We start from the raw sequence: 9,423 nt of genomic DNA on the forward strand, positions 1-9,423 counted from the left end.
AACTGCTAGATGATGGAAATACAGACAGTAAAGGAGGTATTAAGTGATTTTTTCTTTGCTGTAAACACAACACTTATGTGCAGTATTACCACCTTAATAATTTGTGACAGTGAATGCAAAAAAACAGGAGACACACAAAGCAACATTTGCATTTATTTCCAGTAATGTTTCTACCCACCCTATGAATACAACTCCAACATGCACTCTCCTTTTAGCACCGCTTGGGTCTCCACCAACTGAAGTAACTGGCTCTGTTTAAGCTGCTGAATGTTCCTGCTGCTGAAAGGTCTCCAGTGACTCACATGCTTATTGTATTGCTCTCTGTGCTGTGCAGATAGCGTACATTGAGTACATCAGAGCATTGCATTGGAAATAATGTATCTGCTGCTGTTCTTTATGGAGTTAATGAAAGCGGTGCAAATTAACTGAATGGAAAACGGGGAAGTGGTGCATTTGTTACTATAAGCAACACCTTTCAAAACACAGACTTTTTTTAGTTAATACACAATATTGATTAGTGGACCTTTTATAAAGGAGGAGAAAAATATGAACATAACACAAAGATTTTACAAGGTTCCTCATTCTGTATTTAAAGAGGTATATGCCACAACAAGAAATCTGCTCTATTAGTATGAAGAAATAAAAAATGTTCAGACTAAACAGATATTTGACGAAGGTTTCAGGAGGTCAGGAAATAGGCAGTAGAGAGAGTAAATACACATTCGTATACCCTTGAGTAAAGCAAAGGCACAGTAAAGGTAAACAAATGTAATAGAGGACCTCCCCTAAATTCTGTCCTTACATTAAATCAATTAGCCAACAGACAGAAAATCTGTGGATGACAAAATAGATAATTAATTACTTTATCTTTTCAGTCATATATTGAGTAAAAATACCAAAGACAAGCTGGTTACACCTTTCAGCTGTTTGTCAGTGGTAAACCTCCCTGCTAATATTGTTTATAATAAGCAATCGTTCAAATTGAGTTTTTAAATGAACTGCGAAGAGGAAAGTAGAACGAAAAAGAGGCAGTGTGGAAAGGAGAAAAAAAAACAAATTAAAAGACAGATAGGAAGAGAAAGAGGGAGAGATTAAAAGTCAAAGGGTACCAGAATGAGGCAGGCGTATGAAGAGGGGAGGACGGGAGGAGATAGATGTTAGAGGGAAAAATGTGGTGAGGGAGAGGGAGTATAAAAGGTTAGCACGTGGGCCATGAGAGATCTACAACGCTGGTAACAAACCCAATTTCCCCCCAACAAAAGATCGATGGGCCACATTAGATTCAATGTCGTTCCAATCCAAAGCAATGAAAACAATTACCATGTCCACACCTAATCAAGAATGCATTGGCTCCGAATTGATGTGTGTGGAGACTGCAGCAAAGCTTGAACAGCAGCGGTCTGTGTACTGCAGCAGAAGGTTGGTGGGTGTCGTGCCTTCCAATTGACCAACAGTGAAGTGCAGGTAAAGAAATAGAACAGGTGACTATTTCACTGCTGCTTTTTGTCCAATATATGTATAATATATGTAAAAGTAATCCCCATGAGAGAAAAAGCTCATTAGTTATTTGTCTGCTCTGAACGTCTTTTTTTCACTTCTGTGACGAGCTGATGTCAACCAGTGACATGTCTTTATTCAGACATTCCCCGGTACAATATACCTGAGTTGTCCTATAGACATATACTGTGAACTCCTGCATACAAACAGTGCAGGTTTACTATACATTAGTTTGGTGACAACAGAATAACATTGTATTAGCAATGATAGTGTGATATGTGGATCATGATATCTGTCAATAGGTACGTGACATAATATTTACCAAACAGTTCGGTTTGTAATCTTTGTTCATGCCGATGTTAGTGATGTTCTGTCTCAGATTCAGGTTCAAACATGGACAGTGAGCTTCAAGAATCCACACACTGGTAAGAGGATGAGGTGGTGCTCACAATCACAGGCTGAACTTGCACCTCAGTCAGAGTCTGTGTTCAGCCAATCAGAAGAGTTTCAGTCAGAGGCTGCACTGAGGGGATGCGCTTCAGGTACATTTTTAGAACTGTGAATAATAAGTTCCAAAGTAAAACTACAGAACTGGAAATGAGCATAATAGGTCACATTTAAGGAATCACAGAGAATGATAGCAAAGATAAAAGTAGGGTTAAGATAAGGAAAAGTCAAAAACCTACTTAGTGGGATACTATTATATCGTTTAAAGCCGCTTACGCCATGTAATTGACCATTTAGAACAAATGATTGTACAGTTTGTTTTGCTGAACGAAAAGAGTCAGATCATTGAAGACTCTGCTTCATTACAACGTGCATGATTAGAGATCGGAGGTGGTGTCAGGGAGAAGTGTCAGGTAATAGAGTCTGTCTGTACGATTGAGATAATAGCATTGATTACTCATAGCTGGTAGAGAACAGCTAGTAAATGAGTCAGTTATAGTTTAGCGTTAATGAAGTAGCTGAAGCCAGTCGGTTAAAACAAGAGCAACTTTAGTGCTTTACCTGTACAAAGCTACATTTATATTATTTATAGTCACATAATATGTTGTTTTGACTTTCTGGCATTTTAGTGGATTTGCCTCCAGTTGCAGGCCTAAATCAAATTCATCTGCCCAGCGTGTAACAGTCTTGAACAGTCTTGATATAATTTTCAGCTAAATACGTAAAAATATCATTAAAAGGCTGCACTATCTATATTTCTCTTCTGACACCAATACTAAATATCTCAACTAAGGGTTTCTGCAGGTTCATATCAAATACCTAGGTTTTATATTTCCATAAAATGCAAATCGATATAAGTCATTATGTGGAATTCATAGAAATGATTATGTAAGGTAACATGAGTTGATGGAATTAAAGGATGAATGATTTGCCATGACTGAATGCATTTCACAGCCCTTTGCTTAAAACCGAATCCTTTCAGAGCATAAAGTCCTCTGGTACAGCATTTACACTGACACTTTAAGGCCCACACTGAGAGCAATTCTCCGATCCCCTTAGCATTAAAGCAAACACATCCACAAAACTTTCTGAACCAAACACTTGCTGAATTGAAGAAAAGAAATACACCCATTAATACAACAAATCTATACAGTATATATGTTTAATATTCAGTATGTAGGTAGTCAGAGAGGTCCTGAACACAGGCATATCAGTCTCTCTCTCTGAACTTATTGAGCAAAGTGTTTTTACAGTACTTTGAAGTATCCAGAAATGTTCTATTCCACAGTGGAAATGTTGGACTTAACTTTGAAAAATCTCTTAATCTATACAGTAAAAATGTTTGATATTCAGTATGTAGGTAGTCAGAGAGGTCCTGAACACAGGCATATCAGTCTCTCTCTGAACTTATTGAGCAAAGTGTTTTTAAAGTACTTTGAAGTATCCTGAAATGTTCGATTCCACAGTGAAAATGTTGGACTTTACTTTGAAAAATCTCTTAATCTATACAGTAAAAATGTTTGATATTCAGTGTGTAGGTAGTCAGAGAGGTGCTGAACACAGGCATATCAGTCTCTCTCTCTGAACTTATTGAGCAAAGTGTTTTTACAGTACTTTGAAGTATCCTGAAATGTTCTATTCCACAGTGGAAATGTTGGACTTAACTTTGAAAAATCTCCATACAGTTTTACTGATGATTTCTGAGCAAATGTGGTCAGTCAGTATTACCCTCATAAGTCAACTATATCTTATATATTCTTATATTTAGCCTTTAATTCTCATATTGCTGAGGTTCCTTGCTGATGTTGGATTAGGACCCATATGGTCTAATACAATAAAATAACTGCCACATATTACAGTGCAGTGTTCATAACAAGGTGATTGATGGAGAAATTCTATCTAATGTGGATCTGTCGCATTACAGCCAACAAGTTTATAATAATAAGCAATATAGCAAGTTTATATAATAAGTGTGGTACCTAGTCCCCGGGAAATAATAAATAGTAAGAAAAAAACTGGTCAAATCTGAACCTGAAGCTCTCCTGACAAAAGCCCATATCTCCGATGAGACGATTGGCAGGGAGAAAGCAACGAGAAAAAAAAGACTGCTATGCTTGTCCATACGATTTTTGACATTTCAGACCATGTGCAGTGTTACACAATTGAGATTACATAGCCTTTCAATGCTGCAACCCACACAGCTGTTGAGACACAGAATGGAGTAACAAGAAAACCATAAATTGCACTGTGCACAACAAGCCTCAATACGTTCAGAGGGATTCAGATCGACATGCTGGAAGAAATTAGTCTGAAAACCGACAGACGAGTTGAGTTTCACTGCTGAAAACTGGTTTGGGTTCTCCTTTGTAATTAGTTATCCAGGTTGACACCAAGTGATGAGGCTGACATATGGCCAGCAACAGACTGTGATTGGCTGTCAGTTTCTGTTGTGTTTCAAGAGAAAGACAGAGGGATTGGAAAGGAGGCGAGCAATCAATAACCGACCTCCCCACCACCACCACCACCACGTGAACAGACTTTGGCAATGACAGAGATGCCAGTTTGAATGAAAAGCACTGAGCAAACCGAACTCTCTGATGACAGCTGTCACATCAGATTGCTGTCAAATACACAGCAGAAAACAGCCATCGGCTGTTACACTGAAAGTCTGGGTCTCCTTTAAGTTCCTCCCTCATGTACTCAACAGCGTCTGCTGACGCCAAGACAAGACGAGTGACAGGGACAAGTGGCTAAGGCCCATCAACCCTCCATGGTAACCTGCTGTCTTGATTAACGATCATTTACATTGCCACAGCAGTTATTGAATTAGTATAAGCTAGTGCAGTGTTCATTCCAAACATTTCTCTTCAGAATGGACTGTTTTTCTTGGCCTGGGGTAATTCGGGTTGAAGCTTTCTTTCTGAAATTGTAAGAGTTACCTGCAGTAATTGAGCGAGTAAAGACCGTCTCCTGGAGACCACAGACCCCTAAAGCTGAACCACCGCTGCTGCACAAAGAGCGGTTCACCTGTTATTGCAAAGTTCAGTGAAACTCCACTTGGTACCAAAAAATAATATGTCATCATGAACAGGCTGTTGAAAATGTTACTTGAGTGGATGAGTCAGAGCCACCGCTGTCAAAGAGCACAGGTCACCTATTTCTTCACATTTTTATAATATTAAATGTAACATGTTTTCCTTATTGCACTAAATAGGTCAACAATAGGCAAGGTAGTTTCATTTATAAAGCACATTTCATACAGTGAGGTAGATTCAAGGTGCTGTACATAGAAATCAAAACAACACAGAGATAAGATGAAACGAAACCTATTTTAAATCAAAAAGCAGTCTAAAACACGTAGTAAAATAAACGAAACAGATACAAATGTAAGAATAAGTTGAAGAAGAAAATGAATACACAAAGTACATAAAAATGTGTAGAATAATAAACTATAATAACATAATAAAGCACAATGATGGTATGACCATGTAGTTTTTTTCTCAAGATATGTGTTCCACAGATTGACAGAGATTTCTGGGATTGGTAGATAGAACAGATTTTAATTCCAATAGCATCTATGCAATTACATGTGTTTGAAATTAAAAAGTCACCAACAATGGCAAATATCCTGCTCTTTGTGCTGCTAAAAGGCTGCAAACATAAAATAAGCAGCTGTATGTGGCAGCGATTGGATGAGGAAACTTTTTTAGGTTTTGCTGAGCTAGGAAGGATGACAGTCCAAGTCAAAGTGACCAACAATGAAACTTGAGTCAGTCCTGATGGAAAGCGCAAACTTCCTTTACGTTAATGTTCTTCCGTTAACTCAAAGGGCAAAATCCCAAGGTCAAGAATGATAATATACGCTCAGATCAGAGCAGTTTTATTAGAAAGACCTTGTACTATATATAGTTGTGACCATAGTTGATAATTAACGGTTTCCAGCATCTCCAGATTAAATTCAACATGATAAATATTCAACAAATGAAGTTAGAAAAGGATTTTAAATATTTCTGAAATATTTCTTAATTTATGCTGACAAACCAACGCCAGGGGACTCGCGAAGCAAAGAATTAATCACGATAGCGAGCGAGCTTCCAGAAACGGTGAAGCTGAATATAAATATTCATTAAGTACATGAAACTGGACCTCAGATCCCTTGGGTACCTGTGGCATCCTAATTACATCAAAGCATGAGATAATGCAGTTATAAAAAGTGCTCGATGAGACGATAAGTAGCTGTTTGAAAGCAGGAAGCAGCTTGTGTGTCTGGCATTTACGTTACAGCATGTAGTCTTTTATCACGTTCAGCACGTGCACAACAGGTCAAACATTAGAGAGGAGGGAAAAGAGAAAGCTGCTGCTGCTGCGGAGGCTAAATGGTAAATAATAGTAAGGAGCAAATTATGTGGTTTGTAAGACAGTTCAGGTTCAGTTAACAGTTTAAACCTTACCAGTATGGTTATATTTTAAGTCACATGACTAGTACAAGCAGCAGCCTCATGTATCACCCTGATAAAGACACATCAACGTTCTGAGTCTTATTTTATCGGTTCTCTATACCGATCAATTGTCAATTAATTAAGTCTCAAGTTGACCCTGAAGAAAGTTTTTTTCTGCCTTTCGTTTTGATCTCATCTTGATTTCTGCATTTGTCGAAAAAAAAAATCCAATAAATAAAGTTGAAAACCTTTTAACTCAAACCAAGAGCAGGTATTGCTCTCCCCTAAGTATGGAATTGTAATTTTCACTATGAGGCATTAAATGGATTTGCTCCCAGCAGTATTTCTGACTTAATGAGCCCATATCTACCTGAGTGCACGCTATAGGTCAACAGTAAAAGTTTCCTTCATTTAAATTTGCTACTAAGCAATAACTTTCTAAACTGCGGAACAGTCCCAATCTGCATCACTTCCTTTGACTCAACATGCCATTGTAAATAACAGGCTATTAAACTGTGTTATCTCTGGTACCAGAACTTCTAGTAAACATCATTTTTTCACCATTATCTTATTGATAGGACAGTGGAGATAATCTGGACGGAGAGCTGGGTGGGAATCAAACCCATGGCTGCTCCCTAAGGGACTCAAGCCCCTGTAATAAACAGCTGCATCCTTTCTCATTTAGATTAGTGTAACTACCTGTTTACTTGCAATAATCAGTCTTTTCTACTGTGTAATATTCCTACAGAGTTGCCAGCTACACCAACAATGTGCACTAGTTGCATAAGTTATGCAAGGTATCCATCAAAGACATTCAGGCAACAATTTGTTTTCTTAACACTATAACAGCTGTTTGAGAAGATGTTTGAACATTACATCCTTACAACTCTTTTTGAGTTTGTAATCACTCTATGTCAAATCTTTTAGACCCAACATGTGAACCGACTCCTCAGTCCCCCATTACTCCACTTCTTGCCTCCCATCATTGGTCTACAGTAAAATATACAGTTATCTTAAACTTGCATGACGTACATGATTGCGTGCATCTGACCTCGTCTCATTTAGTTGCAGTAGAGGTTGTCCGATCATTTTATATCGAGAGGCAACTCTGGCTTTTGAGGGTGAAGCTCTTAATCTTGGAGCAGCCTTCACTTTCCATCAAATCTGCTATATCTGTGCAGGGCCGGGTCTAGACAGGCATGTATGAGGGGGCAGCCACAAATCTTGAGGGGGCATTGTGCTTTATTATATTATTATTATTATAAATTGGGATTTAGTTTGAGGGGGCACAACATTTATTTGAGGGGGCCAGGCCCCCTCTTGCCCCTGCCTAGACCCGGCCCTGTATCTGTGGTTTGTTTGAAAAACCTGCCAAATCCATTTCTTTAATTGTGCTTATTTTGGCTAGGTGCTTTATGTTTATGTATATGAATTCATGTTTGTATACACAACTTTGATGCATGTAGACATGCAGACTTAAATGTAGGTAGATTATTTGCAATGTGTATTTTATCCAATAGGAGACGTTTTGTAAGGATATATGTTACAAAGTCCTATAAAAATAAAATATAATGCTTAATATTATTATTATATTGTCTTGTAAATAACAGCTAAAATCACATCATTGTCAGGTAAACCTCTGATCATATTAGATCATAGAAAAATCTGATCAAGGGCTGACCTAACTGACATATTTGATCTCAAAGACTACATCAGAGTGTTCTATTGATTTTAGTTAATTAAGTATCTCTTGTTTTCTTTGATTAAGAACATTACATCCATATAATGAAGAGCACAAACACCTGTTATTAGTATTATTAGTATGTTTAAAATTGCATGTGTACATTTAATATGTTTTGAATCCTTTAAATCCATCAGAGTGGCTCCGTATAATCTTGATCTGAACTGTAAAAATGATCTCTGGGTTCACTGAGAAACATGGGGCTGAAATGTCATAGTTAAATAAATAAATCTAGGCCACTCTCTTGAAATTAGATTTTTTTTTGTTCAAGGTCAGTGTATTTTACATAATTCAGGTTGTTTTCCAGTTGGTTGGATCAAAGTCTTGGGTCATAGAAACTCTCACGTTGTGAGATTTTGGTCCTCAGTTGGTGCCACTGAGAAAGAAGCCGGTCTTTGTTTGGTAAAGTCATAAATCATCTTTTGAATGTGTGCAATAAACACCATTTTGGTCTGATGACAGAAGACCTCCCCATGTTTCTCATATGACTGCTCAATCTTGACTAAACCAAAATGTCTCCAATTTTGGGGACTGTTGATGCAAAGTAAAGGAAAAAACAGCTAAAAAAAAACTGATAACACGTGATTTTCTACATCTTTGGTGGGTGACGGCCTTCAAAAGAAACACCATTCTAGCTCAGGGGGGCATGTGTCACCACCTAACCTGCACAAATAACACCTGGAACCCACAAAACACACACACACACACACACACCTGCAGAGCGTGCCCCCTCTCAGAGATGCTGCTACTGCACAGTCTCCACTGCGACTGCAATCAACAGCCTTACACAACACAGAGCTCCACTGTCCTCCATCACACGTACGAGAGGCAGATGAAACAAGCGTCTTATTCTCAGAGCAGAGGCAGACTGAGGTGATGGAACAAACAAAGAGCGGACAACACTTTAAAAAAAGAGGGAGAGGAAAACAAATATTGTGCAAGGGGACGAGCAGGAGATGAGGGTGCAAATTGGTTAGCGGGGAGAGCGAGGGTGTAGGGGCGCGGGAGGGAAGGAGGGAGGGAGAAACACAAAGGACAAACACAACAGGGAGAGGAAATAGAGGACGGAGAGGAGAATGAGAATAAACATGAGGATGATTGAGGGAGGCATGAGACAGATAGCTGCAGACAAGAAGGACTCTAACAGAGGCAATCAAAGCTCCTGCTGCTGGAGCGGCAGTAGAGGTAGTTGTTCTACAATGGTTTGATTTACCTCCGTGATATTTTATTTAAATGAAATACAGAAAGAAACAGAGCTTTGTTTCTGTTGAGCAGTTAGTAAAAGAAGCCAACGTATGT

The 9,423-nt window shown here is 38.4% G+C and overlaps 1 protein-coding gene across 1 annotated transcript in view; it reads right to left on the minus strand.

Annotated features, from left to right (window-relative positions):
- The window catches only part of LOC133020802 (stromal membrane-associated protein 1-like), a 98,518-nt gene that overhangs the window by 33,515 nt on the left and 55,580 nt on the right, over positions 1-9,423 (minus strand). The gene's annotated exons all lie outside the window — the stretch shown is intronic.

The sequence above is a fragment of the Limanda limanda genome, chromosome 15 (genome assembly GCF_963576545.1).
Source record: "Limanda limanda chromosome 15, fLimLim1.1, whole genome shotgun sequence".
NCBI classification, from domain to species: domain Eukaryota; kingdom Metazoa; phylum Chordata; class Actinopteri; order Pleuronectiformes; family Pleuronectidae; genus Limanda; species Limanda limanda.